The sequence below is a fragment of the Canis lupus genome, chromosome 12 (genome assembly GCF_048164855.1).
Source record: "Canis lupus baileyi chromosome 12, mCanLup2.hap1, whole genome shotgun sequence".
NCBI classification, from domain to species: domain Eukaryota; kingdom Metazoa; phylum Chordata; class Mammalia; order Carnivora; family Canidae; genus Canis; species Canis lupus.
In genome coordinates, this window is record NC_132849.1 from 6,456,057 (window position 1) to 6,470,202 (window position 14,146).

Below are 14,146 nucleotides of genomic sequence, written 5' to 3' on the forward strand. Positions count from 1 at the left end.
TAGACCAGTAAAGTGCTTTAGGGTTTGAGATCCTTTCAAGGGCTCCACCAGTTTGAGGCCTAAGGACCACAGAGTGGTAAGTGTTTGAGGTCCTTTCAAGGGCCCCACCGAAGCTGTCATCGTGTTATCAGGTGAGATGGGCATCAGCCCCCATCTCCTTATTCTGTTAGACTTCTCAGCTTTTGCAATAGAATGTGTGGATTCCTGGGGGATGGAAACCACTGTCAAGTGTTTGCTGAGGGTGTGGGGAGACTCTCTTCCCATCTACAGGTCTCTCACCATCATCCTGGGCACAGAACTAGTCCATCACAGCCATAGGACACTTGGCCCCACAGACATGAACTGCTGAACAGGGCCTTGTATTTGCTAACCCAGTCCCTACAACAGTGATCAATTTATGGCTTCTCTGTTCTTTGAAATAGAGATTTGTTCACACTTGTGGACACCCACAAGTTTGACCATGACAGCCAGTCTTTCTCATTAGCCAGAGGCTATGCAACAATGAAGAGGATGTTGAATGTGAAGAGGAGTCGAAGATAAAACTGTGGATCTGCAAGGTTGGGGCCCCTTGAGCACCAGCAGACACCTATGTGTTCACACTGGTTGTTTGCAAAACCCTCAAAATTCTGCAAAGACCTCAGTCTTGAAACTGAATGGCAGAGGACTTCCTTCTCACCAGTCAGAGTGTGTCTGTCCATCATGCAAATATCTGTGAACATGATTTCTATAAAATGCTGCCTCTGTTCCCTCGTCACTGAATGTTATTGTGTCTTAGGCTCTGTGGGGTTGACATGACTGAGCACCAGCTGGCCTGTTCTCAAAGAGAGCATGCTTTGTTGAAAGGAACAAAGTGCGGGATGAGACCGAATGTGCCATAAGCACCCACAAGTGAGAGGAAGCCCAGAAGAAGAGAAGGAAAGGAGGAGGAAATGGAGACTGCCCCTGTGCCAGATACTGTTAGGCACTTTAGTGGACGAAGTAACATTTGAATTGGACTTTTACAGAGGGTAGGATTTCAAAGGAAGGGGTAAACATTTTTCAGTTATAGGAATAACTTGACAGGCTTGTTTGGAAACCAGTGAAGCAACTGAAGTGGCTGGAATATAGGCTGCCTCCCATTGGGAGGCTTCAGGGGCAGCCCCTGGCCCACAGCCTCCCACATATTTATCCTCTCAGCCTTTAGATATCTAAGGCACATGAAGCGAATTACACAGCATAGCAACTAGGACATTATGTTTAAGGTATTACTAGTAAGTGCTCAACATTAAAAGAAGATCAGGTTGGATGTTAAATCCTATCTTGCTTCTGTAGAATTGTGAGGTCTAGTTCAGTCCCTGGCAGGGTGCAGAAACTTCTATGCCAGTGGTTCTCAAATTTGAGTGTATATTAAAATCACCAGGTAGTTGTTAAAATGCAGATGGCTAGGCCCTGCCCCAGAGTTTCTGATTCAGTAGGTTGGCAGTGGAGTCCAAGAATTTGTGTCTCTAACAAGTTCCTAGGTGCTACTGTTATTGAGTTGCTCATTGCAAACTGCTTTATGCAATACCTCTTGCCAACTCTGCTTTCATCTCTCTAGTGGTGTGTGGCTCATTACCACCCAGAGCACCCACCCAGTATTCTTTTTGAACACCTCCAGTTTAAAAATTCTTCCTCATGTTGCCTTCAGATTTGCCTCCCATTAACTTCTAACCATTGCTCCCCATTCTTCTGAGGGCTCCACACAGAACGTGTGTCTGGATGGTGGTTAAGTCATAGGCACAGGAGTCAGACTGCGAGATTCATCTTCTGACTCCACTGTTTAGTAGATGGCCTTGGGCAAGTCATGCAACTTTTCTTAATTTCCTCCTCTGTGGAATGGGCATGATAATAACTCTCTTGTCACAGGATTGATGGCTAGTTTCAATGAGAAAATGCATGTAAAACAGTGTGGTAGTTGGCACATAGTACTCAATAAATGTTATTGTCATTACCGAACTTCCCGTTCTACATGGAAGTCCATCAAATCTCTGAAGAAAGTTAATCCTACTAGCTAACATTTCTCTTTCAGGGCTAAATGTCCCTGGCTCCTTCAACTATTCCTTATGGTGCAGTGTCAATATATCCTTCAGCCTTGTCACTCTCTCTGAATGTAATCTAGTTTGTCAGGTTCCCTTGTCAAGTATGTGTGGGGCTCAGACCTGCCATCTGCATAGCATAGTCAGAGACTCGTCTGGTCACTGCAATCAAAGATGGCTTTAACTTTCGTGACGAATTTCCACATTTCACTTGACCATATTGGGCTTTTAGGCAATGAGGAAGCCAGGAACCATGTCTGCATGCAGAGGGAAAATTTTGTCATTCTGTCGCATTCCCCCCTGAAGTTTACCTGGTTGCATCCACATATGGCTCTTACGTGTGTGAGGTTGTGAGGGTGTTGTTTGGGGAGAACACCCCTTATTTTTTATTGGACGTGGGGCTTGCCCCTGTTTCGTGACTGGTGTGACAGTCAGCAGCCAGGTGACTGTGAGGCAGTACCTCAGAGGTTGAAGGATCTATACCTTTCTCTGCCTTGGCCTCAGCCCCTCTTAACTCCAGGGGCTTGGTGAGAGAAGATGAACTGACCCCTCTGTCATAGCCAACAGTTTTCTGGAAAGAAATCAAACTTCCGGGCCAGAGGCACTTAGCTGTGTAGGTATTTCAGTCCCCATCCCCGACCACTGTCCCCACTGGCTTCTTGCCCAGAGTCCTAGGTAATATATGAGGAGGGAGTCAGGGCTGTTTTATGATGGAGACCAGGTGGTAGCTGCAGGGGTTTGAGTATCAAGATGACAGAACAAGCCTTGGGAAGAGTATCTCTCTCAGTTTCAATTCTAATTTCCAGTCTGTAGTGAATGGCTTACCAGGAATACTGACCTAAAGTTCTGTCCATTTAAATAGAAGGCAGAGAAAATCTGCTCCAGTCACTATGGTGCATTAGCAAGTCTGTCTTGTCTCTCCCTGGTCATTGAGGACACCAGCCATGTCAGGCCTTGTGCTAACAGAGGACCAGGCCCAGAGGACCGCTGGCTCAGCAGTCCAAATGCTGCCACCCTCTCCACCCACAGATCTGCACAGGGGTAATGTGAGTTTCTCCGGGACACAGCCTGATGGCAGAAATGGCTCCAGTCACAGTTCCTGTGTGTCCTCTGGGCTAGCATGCCCTTGCACCCTACCAGAAACCACACTGTGCTGTGTGAACAAACAGGAAAGAGGCTCCTCTCTGCAGCTCAGGGTCACACTGCCTCCTGGACACTGACATCATACAGCACATGGCCCTACAGCTACTGATGCCCCCTCCCTCTCCTTCTCACCTGCTGAGAGCAGCTTGTGAATCCAGTGCTGGGCTGTCTTTGGCCACAGGCGTTGAGGAAACCAGCCTCCCTTACTTTGTGACATCTGCACTTTCTCAGCCTTCCCCCAGCTCCTGGGAACCTCAGGCCTTCCTGATGCCTATTTCTTGGAATCAGGGACTAACAGTTTGTCCTCCAGGATATTTCCAGGCTGATTAGGGGAAAGGTAAAATATAGTATTTAGCAAACGATCCCTGCCAAGGATGGAATCGCAGGTACTCCTCTAACCAGCTGGGCATGGAGGCCGCACTCCACCTTAAGGCAGATCAGATGAGACTGTCCTTGTTCTGACTTGGGCTTCTGAGAAGAAAATGTACATTCTCCAGTGGATCATGAAGGCAAACATTGCTATTATCTTCCTGGCATGTTAGAATTCTCAATAATGAGAAAAAACAGGGTGTGCATAGATTAAGGTTGCGCTCAAAACTGGAATGTCAATCTAAATAAAGCTTCTAAAGTTTCTAAAAAAAAAAAAAAACCTGGAATGTCAGGAGGCACCAGAACCATCCTGGAGGAGGAAATACTTTGAAGCAGGAGTGTCTTAGTTCTAGCTATTCATTCATTCATTTATTTATTTTAAGTAGGCTCTATACCCCATGTGGAGCCCAAAGTGGGACTTGAACTCACAACCCTAAGATCAAGACCTGAGCTGAGATCAAGAGTCGGGTGCTTCACTGACTGCCACTGAGGCAAGGGTGGCTTTTAGATGATGTCACAGACTTAGGGCCACTAGGCTGCTCCTAGTCTTGATTCTCTCTCACTGGTCCTTTCCCCTTGGGTAGGCTGGTCTCCAGTCTCTCTGTGAGGGGTAGACTCAGACTGAGTTTGTGGCCTTGAGGTGACTGGCACTTTCCCTTGCTGTCCTCCTGTTCCCAAGCTTGTCCCTCTGGGGCCCCTGAGAAAGGGTCCAGATTTCCTAAGTCCCAGATTTCCTTCTGCTTCTGTGTCTGTCGGAAAGAGGCAGGTGGAGACGCAAATCCATCCTCTGAGAGTACCCAGACTTTGGCCCATGCAGGAACCCAGGGCATGGCTTGTCCTGCTTCCGTACCACAGTTTCCTTTTAGTACAAAAGTATTGTGTATTCTGCTCCCCTCAGGCGAAAAAAGAAGGAAAGGAATGACTACTAAAGTATCATTTGCAGCCAGCTTGCAAGTGTTAATAATTCACAGCTCTCTAGGGGTCCTCAGGCCTCCCTTGACCTGCCACCTGGGTGCTGAGGAAAACGAGAAAGTTCAGATCAGCAGTCATGTGGGGCTCCAGTGAGCCATGCAGCAGAGGAGAGTGGCCTGCACTGCTTGCACTGCTGTAAAACATTTATCTCAGTTCTGCATCTGGACCCTGGCCTAATAAATTCCTCCAAAGGTATGCAAACTACACAGGATGCCTCTTCAGGTGGTAGATGAGGCCAGAGTAACATGGGGACTCAAATGTGGGGCAGGGACCGTCATAAATACTGACTCAGGACAGGGACAAAAACTCACTGGACCTTAAAAAGCTAGGCTTCAAGTTAATGAACTACTAAAGCGACAAGGTAAGACAGGGATGATCAGATCTGAAGTTGGAGTAAAACTTTGAGGGCATCAGGAATGGACCTCAGATGTGAGGATCGGAGGCTGGAATTTCATACCCAGGTGGAGGAGAAAAGGGCCTCGGCCTTGGGGATAAAAGCGTCTGGTTGTAGCCATGGCTCTTCTATGAAGCTGGGGTGACCTAGGCTAAGTCATTTCAACTCTCTGGGTCTTTGTTTCATTTTCAGTCAAAAAATTGAGGCAGTACAACTCAATAACAAAAAACCTCAAACAAGCAGATTAAAAAATGGGCAAAAGACTTGGACAGACATTTCTTCAAAGAAGATATATAAAAGATCAATAAACATGTGACCAGATGCTCAACAGCAATAATTTTTAGAGGAATGCAACTCAAATGAGATGTCACCTCACACTCATTAGGATGACTATTATAAAAAAATCAGAAAATAACAAGTATTGGTGAGGATGTAGAGAAATTGGGAACTTTGTGCTGCTGGCAGGAATGTACAACAGTGCGAAAAGAGTATGGATAGTGCCAAAGAAACACGTAAAATCACCATATGATCTGAGAACTCCACTTCTGGGTAAATACCCCAACGAACTGAAAGTGGGGACCTGTGTTCATAGCACCGATGTTCACAATAGCCAAAAGGTGGAAGTAACAAATTCATCGCCAGATGAATGGATAAATGAAATGTGGTGTGTACATACAATGGAATGTTACTCAGCCTTCAAGAGGAAGGAGATTCTGACACATGCTACAATATGGATGAACCTTGAAGACGCTTGCTGGGTGAAATAACCCAGTCACAATAAAACAGATGCTGTATGATTTCACTTATGTGAGATACCTAGAATAACCAAATTCATAAAGACAGAGTTAGAGTGGTGGTTTCCAGGACCTAGGGGCAGATGAAAATGGGCATTTATTGTTTAATGGGCATGGAGTGTTAGCTTGGGAAGATGAGCAAGTGCTGGAGATGAATAGTAGTGATCGTGGCATGACAATAGGAATGTACTTAATACACTCAAAAATGGTTAAAGTGGTAAGTTTATGTTATATGTATTTTACTGCAGTGAAAACAACAACAACAACAAAACAAAAAATAAAAAACAAAAAGCCTGAGTTGGAGAGATCAGATTCCTGGCCAAGGTGTAGAGGTAATGCCAAGAAATTGATCCCTTCCAATTTTGGACAGGCCAGGCAGGATTCAGGGCAGCTGAAACCCTCAGGGTAGGTCACCTTCAGCCCTGAAGAGCTTTTTCTGTTTACCCCAGTATGTCTTACACATATTTTTTAAAATTTCTTTTTTCTTAACCTTATAAATTGTGAAATATATAGAGAAAATGCATAAAACTAAAATACATAGCTCAATATTTAATCATTCATAAACACCTATTCACGACTGCTTAGCTCAAGAGCTAGAATGTTGCCAGCATCTCAAAAGTCAGAATAGAGGGCAGCTCTGGTGGCTCAGCAGTTTAGCGCTGCTTTCAGCCTAGGGCGTGATCCTGGAGATCCGGGATCGAGTCCCATGTCGGGCTCCCTGCGTGGAGCCTGCTGCTCCCTCTGCCTGTGTCTCTGCCTCTCTCTCTCTCTCTCCTTTCTGTGTATTCTCATGAATAAATAAATAAAATCTTTTAAAAAATCAGAATAGTGTTTCTATTTATCCTTAGGTCTCTAACACCTTAGAGACATCACCCAAAGTTCTGCCTGACATTTGGGCCTTGCATAACTGGAATCCTAGAATGAAAACAAATGAACATGGGGATACCTGGGTGGCTTAGTGGTTTGGCGCCTGACTTTGGCCCAGGGTATCATCCTGGGGTCCTGGGATCGAGTCCCACATCAAGCTTCCTGCATGGAGCCTGCTTCTCCCTCTCCCTGTGTCTCTGCCTCTCTCTCTCTCTCTCTCTCTCTGTGTCTCTCATGAATAAATAAATAAAATCTTAAAAAAAAAAAAGAACTCTAGCTACACAGAGCAATAGGTATGTATCTCACAATTACAGTGAATGAAATAAACCAAAACCAAAAGGAATACACCAGAACAATTTATTGAAAAAGACCAACCTTTCCCTGTGTTCTTTGTCATAAATTAACTGTTTTTATTTGTACTGGTCTGTTTGGGGGGTTTCTAGTTTATTCAATTAGCCCATTTGTCCATCTGGTGCCCAAGCATATTGTAATAATTACCGTCTCTCCACTGTCTTGTTACCCAGGAGGGCTTCCTTAGTCTTATTTATCAGAACTAGCATGTCAACCTCCACCAAAAAACCCCAACCAAATAAATAAACACATGTGCTCTGCAAGAAGTTTGATGGGGAAATACCTTAATCTGTAAGTCAGTTTGGAAAGAATGAACATCTTTATAGTGCTGAAGTTTTAGTCCATGAGTATGGTATAATCTTCATTTCCTTAAATTTTCTTTAGTTGCTCTCAATAATGTTTTATCGTTTCCTATGAGTGTGACAAAATATCAATCCCTTTAACCTTTGAGGAGTCTGGGAGAGCTTGGGGCAGCTGGTCCTAGGTGGGTCACTCCAGTCTTGAGAAGCCTCATCTGTTTACCCTAGGGAACTACACAACTATTAATTTCTCTGTGTGACATGGTGGGAAAGTATTGGGAAGCACTGGGAAGTCTTTGCAGTTTTCTGTTTCTGATCAGTTGCACAGAATGATGCATCATGGGTCTGCAAGAATGTCATCCATAATGCCCCCAAACATCCTGAACTCCTGACTTGCCCAAGGTGTACTCCTAGCCTGTTTATTTGCATGAGCTTGTCTGTACAATATGTGCCCATAAATCAAGAGAGCATGACTTGTAAAAACAATAGTAATAATGTTATTATATGCTTGCTTGCTTGCTTTATTTATTTATTTATTTATTTATTTATTTATGTATTTATTTATGCATTTACTAGGTTCTGGGTGATCTACAAAAGTCTTCTCACTTAAGTCTCCTAAAAATCCTATGAGATTGTTAATATTATCTATATTTTATAAAACAAAAAGCTGGAGCTTTGAGAAGAAAAGTAACTGCTAAGTGATAGAACTATTTCTGGAAACATGGCAGACTAGATAACCTGAAAATCCTCTTTCTACAAAGTCCATAGAAATGCTGGTTAAATATATCAAGTATTTTTTTCAACAGAGAGTTAAACTTAGAAGAAAGGAAAGAAATCTCTAAGGTCTAGAGGTGAAGAGGAAACTGAAAAAACAGTAAGCAAGCAATTTGTTCTCACAGAATCACTTTGGGATAGGAGATTAGACCCTCAAAAATCTACATTCCTAGTGAAAGGGCCAGATAAAAACCAAGCTGGCAAAATGAAATGCATCTTTTCACTCCTTTCTCAATTTCATTTTTTGAAAGCTTGCTATAATTTAGGCTTCTATTCCAGGCACTTGGGATGCAGTGATAAAAACGCTGGGCATGTAGGTAAGAGTTATGGGCATGGGCTTATGAGCATGAAATCAAACAAATGCTGTATTGAATCCTAACTCTACCATTAATAATTTTGATAGTTTTATACTTTTTCTCTAGGAATCCTTGGCAGCCCTAGTGGAGGGTTTGCTTTTGTTTTTGTGAGGTAGCACCTCTCCATACCCCTAGAATAATGAAGAAAGGCACTAACAACAGGGTCATTTTATGTAACTTGCTTTAGTGTTTCTAGATCATGCAAATAATCCACATTTATTCATTCATGGAAGACACAGAGAAAGAGAGAGAGAAAGAGAGGGGCAGAGACACAGGCAGAGGGAGAAGCAGGCTCCACACAGGGAGCCTGACGTGGGACTCGATCCCAGGTCTGCAGGATCACGCCCTGGGCTGAAGGCAGCGCTAAACCACTGAGCCACCGGGGCTGCCCTTCTCTTTGATTTTGAACCAAAACTTTCTCTGAGTTTATTATTTTTTTAAGATTTTATTTGTTTATTCATGAGAGATAGAGAGGCAGAGACATAGGCAGAGGGAGAAGCAGCCTCCATGCAGGGAGCCCGATGTGGGACTCCATCCGGGGACCACAGGATCACATCCTGAGTTGAAGGCAGGTGCTCAACAGCTGAGCCACCCAGGCGTCCCAGCATTTATTTATTTTTTTTTTAAGTTTTATTTATTTATTTATTTAGAGAGTGTGTGTGAGCAGTGGGAGGGGCAGAGGGAGAAGGAGAGAAAGAGAATTCAAGCAGACTCCCCTCTGAGAGTGGAGCCCAATGTAGGACTTGATCCCAAGACCCTGAGATCAGGACCTGAGCCAAGGTCAAGAGTCTGATGTTCAAACGACTGAGCCACCGAGGCACCCTACTTTCTCTGCATTTCAAGGTCTTTTCCATTCATAGGTTCAAACCTTGTGGCTATTTCTCCATCTGTGCTGGGATGAAGGGGAAGTCTGAGAAGTCTCCTGATGAGAATATGCTCTGCTGTGAGGGCTGTCTTTATTTTATTTTCTTTTTGTCACTCCAAAGTTTTTAAATTTTAGAAGTGTCAAGAATAAATATTACTGATTTAGGCTTCTTAGCAATTAAAGTATTTTTTACATGCCATGTGATTCACCTGTTTTACGTGTATAGATTGATGAAGTTTGATAATTTTAGACAGTTGCATAGCCACTCCCACACTCAAGATATAGAACAATTCTCTCACCTTAAAGTTTCCCCCTTTAGAGTCTGGGAGCCGGGGTGGGGGGGGAAGACCTGAAGTCATGGCCTAGGCAGATCACCTTAGGGAATAAGGGACATTCATTGAATCCCAGAGAAAAGAAGGCTTATGGGGGATATAACAGCCTTCAAATATCTGAAGAGCTGCTGTGTAGAATAGACTCAGAGTGGCTCCAGAGGGAACTTTTAGGATTTATGGGCAGAAGTGAGAGACCTTTTGACTCAATATTTTAAAAATCTCTAAAAACAATATAATAACAATTATTTACAGATGACGAAGGTAAGTGAGACTCAGAGTTAGAAATGAATTACTCTAGATCAAACACCTGGGAAATGGCAGAGTCACATTTGAACACAGGTATCCTAATCTTAAATCAAGATTTTTCCATTCTTCTTCGCCACTTAGGGAGAGACACAGGAGGCCCAGGGGGCATGGCAATCCAGGTGGACATAATCTGATTTGAGTTGGCTGCTCAGATGTTTATCATTTTTGACCATTTACCCTCTGGCTTGGGCCAGGCCTTTCTTGGGAAAAGCTAAGGCCCAGCCAAGACCAGTAGCCCAGCATAGGTGGAGGAGGATGAGATCACCCTGTCCTCAGTTTGGGGTTTGCTTTGCCTTACTGCCTAGAGCAATTTCTTGCCCTGATTTCCAGTGTGGGCTGAGAACCCAGGTCAGTCAGAAGCCTGGCTCTCGGTCTGCCTGTGTGGGTGTTGCTGATGGGATCGGCTGCTGCTCCAGGGCAGCTGGGGCAAGGGGCCGAACACGGGGCCCCTCCCCACTGCCCAGGCAGCCATGCTGAGGAGCTTGTGGAAATGCCTTCCACCTTCCCCTGCTGGGCTTGCCTGAGAGGCTCTGAGTGGGTGGCAGTGGAAGACAATTGTTACTAGGTTAGAGAATAGAACACAGTACCCTCAGGTAACAGAAGGGAGTGAAGAGAGAACATGTAAGAAGAGGAGAGGTCTGGGAAATAAGACCAGGGTTTTGCATGTAGGTAAAAACTCCCAGGGGAGGAAGAAGGGAGCCTGAGGGGTTTTGCTCCATTTACTATGGTTTGTTGGCACACAGGCCTTCTACTAGGTAGGGGTCACAGAGGTTCCTGCTCCCCATGGAGGCCTGAGTGGGTGAGGATGCTCAGGTGGTACCCCAAGCCCTGACCCTGGAACAGGGCACAGTGGAGCTTCTTAATGCATTGAGTGTTGGTTGGTGTGACTGACGCATCTGCCAAGGGAGAAAAGCAAAGAAGGCAGAGGCGCCTCCTCCTCCTCAGCTGCCCCTTCCCTCCTCTCCTTTCTCTTCTTTGGGAGGGGCAGGTGAGCAACAGCGTCCCCATGGGGTGAAGCAGGCGGGCCCAGCACTGGGCTTGCTGCAGATGTCTCAGCTTTGCTCTGCTCAGGGCCCACCAGCTGGCAGGAAGCAGGACAGAGGTCACTTGAACTCAGACCACAGGTCGCTGTTAAATACATCAGCTTTTAAATCAATCTTTGTTCAAAGTCCAGTGAGTTCCAAGACTGGAGCTCACTAGCAGAGAGAGAACTTCCAGAACGGACTGGCTCTTCTTCTTCCCAGTTCCAGGTAAGAACTGACTCTGTCCCTCTGACTTAGGGCGCCAGCTGCTTGGGCCTGAACCACCTTCTTTCTTTTCCTTTCTCCTTTTCCAAGCAGTAGCTGGCTGTCCAGGGCAGAAGGGAGGCTTATGGGGAAGCCAGTGGCCCTTTTATGATGGTGGTGGTGGTCGGTGGGGTAGGTATGGGCCACACTCTGAGGTTCTCTCTGCTTGTGATGTCTGACCCTTGCAGGTTAGGGTCTGCTTCACAAAGGAATTGGTAAACTGATTTACCAGAAAAAGCTTTCCAAGGGTTGCCTGGGAGTTTGATGTGCAGCCAAAAGGGAGTGTGACAAAAGACCTCCCAGGTCACCAGGGATATACTCCTCGGAGCTCCCCAGTAGGCAAGGGCTTTGTGTTTTAGAGATTTTCTTCTGGAAGCAGCCCTTAAAGAATAAAACCTAACTTAATTTTCCCACTGGATAATAAAAACAGACACCTCCTCCTTTCATCACGTTATAGCACTAAGAAATGAAGAAAAGACAGTGGGTTTCTAGGCTGAGTTTTAAAGCAACTTCCCCAGGCTCTACCGTTTGGAGTTTATAATTCTTTGGATCTTGTGTGGGTCTGAAAATTTTTGTTTCTTTAACATTCCAGATGATTCTGGTGTGCAGCCTGGTTAGAGAACCCCTGGCCACTTCCTAAGCAGAAGAGTCCAAGGGACTTAAATATGAAATTCGTCTAAGGGCTCACCAGCCAAAGACTTTTCTGGTCTGGGCTGGTTCCTTCCTCCTCAGCTGTCTCTGCAATGTTGCACCGACGTGCTTGCTCTCGGTTCCGTATCCAGAAGTCACAGGAGCTGGTTGTCTAGTCACCTGTAGTCACATGTTTTCTCCTGCGGCAAATAACTCAGGGACTTTGAGTTTGTGTGTTATGACTAAGTAAATTGTTCTTATCTTTGGCTTTTTTGCATGTTCTTTGCACCATAAACTATGAAGCTGCTAGTAATGATGTCTTGTGTTCTGGCCAGACAGTTCCCTCTCCTCCAGGGGAAAGGACACAGGACTGGAATGCAAAGAGCTTAGGCTGTGGTTTGGTTGTTAGTGACAGACCATTAGACAAGTCAGCCAACTGGAGCTTCAATTTCACCATCTATCAGTGAGGGCCTCTCTTTCCCCAGGGCTGTGCTGAAAATAAAATTATAAACAGGATGAGGGGATTAGAGGCACAAATGTAAGGCATGTACATCTCCTGTGTGTGTCCAAAGGATCTGTGGGAAGAAATAGGCTTGCAGTCAGTTGGGGCACCTTGTCCTGGTGTTTGCATCTCAATGAGCCTCTCTTTACTCCTCTGTAAATCAGGAGTTGGGACTAGATCACTGCTAACATCCTCTCCAGCCCACTGGAACTTTAAGTATGAGGACCTCATAATCCTGCAGCTTGGAAGGCTGACTCCTTCTTGTCATTTGAGTATGAATCCAAATGTTACCTCCCCAGGAAGGGCTCTCCAAGCCAGCCTCTCCCTTTGTCCCACCACCGCATCTCCATCTTTCATAGCCTTTGTCACCAGAAGTCCTCTCGTTTACTTTCTACTTGTCACCCTTGCCTGATGTCAAGTTTCAGGAGAGCAGGGATCTTGTCCTTTGTGTTACCTGCTGCAATCCTCATTCTTAGGATGTTACCTGGCATAGAGTAGATGTTTAGATATTTGGTTAAATTGAAGTTAGTGTGGCAGGGAATGAGCTGAAAGGATAGAATCATGGTGTTTTGATAAACTGCTCTTAAGGAGAGGATGCTTAAGAACTCTGATACTCTCAGATCATCTAAGATCCTGGGTTTGATCATGTGGGAGATGTGCGTCTCTGGTCACATCTTGGTTAAATGATTTTCATATTTGTTGCATAGGAGTTTGATAAGAGTAGTTCAACTAGGCATGTTTCCTCAAGATCTCAGCAACATCTGTCCTTTGTGTTTCGTGAGGAACTGCCCAAATTTTCTTAATCCTGTTACTTGGTGGTCGTGGCTAAGTGATGAAGAGCATAGGCATCGGCACTGGAAGCCTGCACTGCAAGCAGACACATTCTTCTTCTCTGAGACTCTTTGTCCTCCCCCATCAGATGGGCACAATAGTACCTCATTGTAGTGTTGGGAGGACTAGATGGGAGAAGGCACGTAGGGCCTTGCACACCATAGGTGCTAGTGTTCTGATGATCTTCAGACAACTTTGCAATAAGCATGACCCCAGGAAGGAAGGAGCCCAGGCAGTGGCAAGGAGTTGTGATAAATAGGAAGGATATCCGCTAGGTGACTTGATGGCAGCTATGCAGTTTGCTCTTGGTCTGAGATGGCCTCCAGCTTCTGAGGCTCTAAGCCTCACGTGACACAAACACTGAAGCTCTTCCATAATCTGTAGGAATGAGCCTACGGTGCTTCCCAGTCTAACCTGACCTGCTTCTTCCTTTCCACGTATACCTATTCTCTGGCTTTCTGAACCACTCACCATTTCTGAACACACCTGTGCTGTTCCTTTTACCTAGGGTGTCTTCGGTCCTTCCAGTCTAACTACTTGTGTCTCCTAACACAGCATATACCTCATGGTTGGGAGGCTGGGGAGATGGTGGAAGGAACCCAGACTCAAGTGGGTTTGAATCTAGGCTCTGGGGCTTATCCAGATAGCTATGGGAAATCAACTGAACTTTGCAGAATTTTTTTTTTAACTTGTGGAATGGACCATTAGGATTAAATGTAAGCTCATGAAAGGCACCTTAGGCTGGTGATTGGCACTTGGTAGGAGCTCAGTAAATATGTATAACAATAGTAAGACATTTTCTTTTAAATATTCCAGCACTCATGCCACTGTTGGGTAATTATGTTTATAACTTTCCCCACTGCACTCCTGGGCTCTGTGAGGGCAAGACAGTGTCTTGTCTGGTTAGGGCCTTGGTATCTGTCTGCCCCATGGTAGGAACAAAATATAACTTGTTGATTATAGAAATGATACTTGAAATTCAGACAATGGAGTGATGCCTTCAGACTGTGGTGGTCAGGAA

The 14,146-nt window shown here is 45.1% G+C and overlaps 1 protein-coding gene across 3 annotated transcripts in view; it reads left to right on the top strand.

Annotated features, from left to right (window-relative positions):
- The first annotated feature begins 10,466 nt into the window (after positions 1-10,466).
- Positions 10,467-14,146, top strand: part of PDZK1 (PDZ domain containing 1) — a 39,849-nt gene continuing 36,169 nt past the window's right edge. Inside the window, exon 1 of one of the 3 annotated variants that reach the window (XM_072769435.1) lies at positions 10,467-10,541. The gene's annotated coding sequence lies outside the window, so the exon portion shown is untranslated. Of the gene's footprint in view, positions 10,542-10,682; positions 11,127-14,146 lie in introns of those variants that run through there. The other 2 variants (XM_072769434.1, XM_072769433.1) reach the window with 2 other exon arrangements.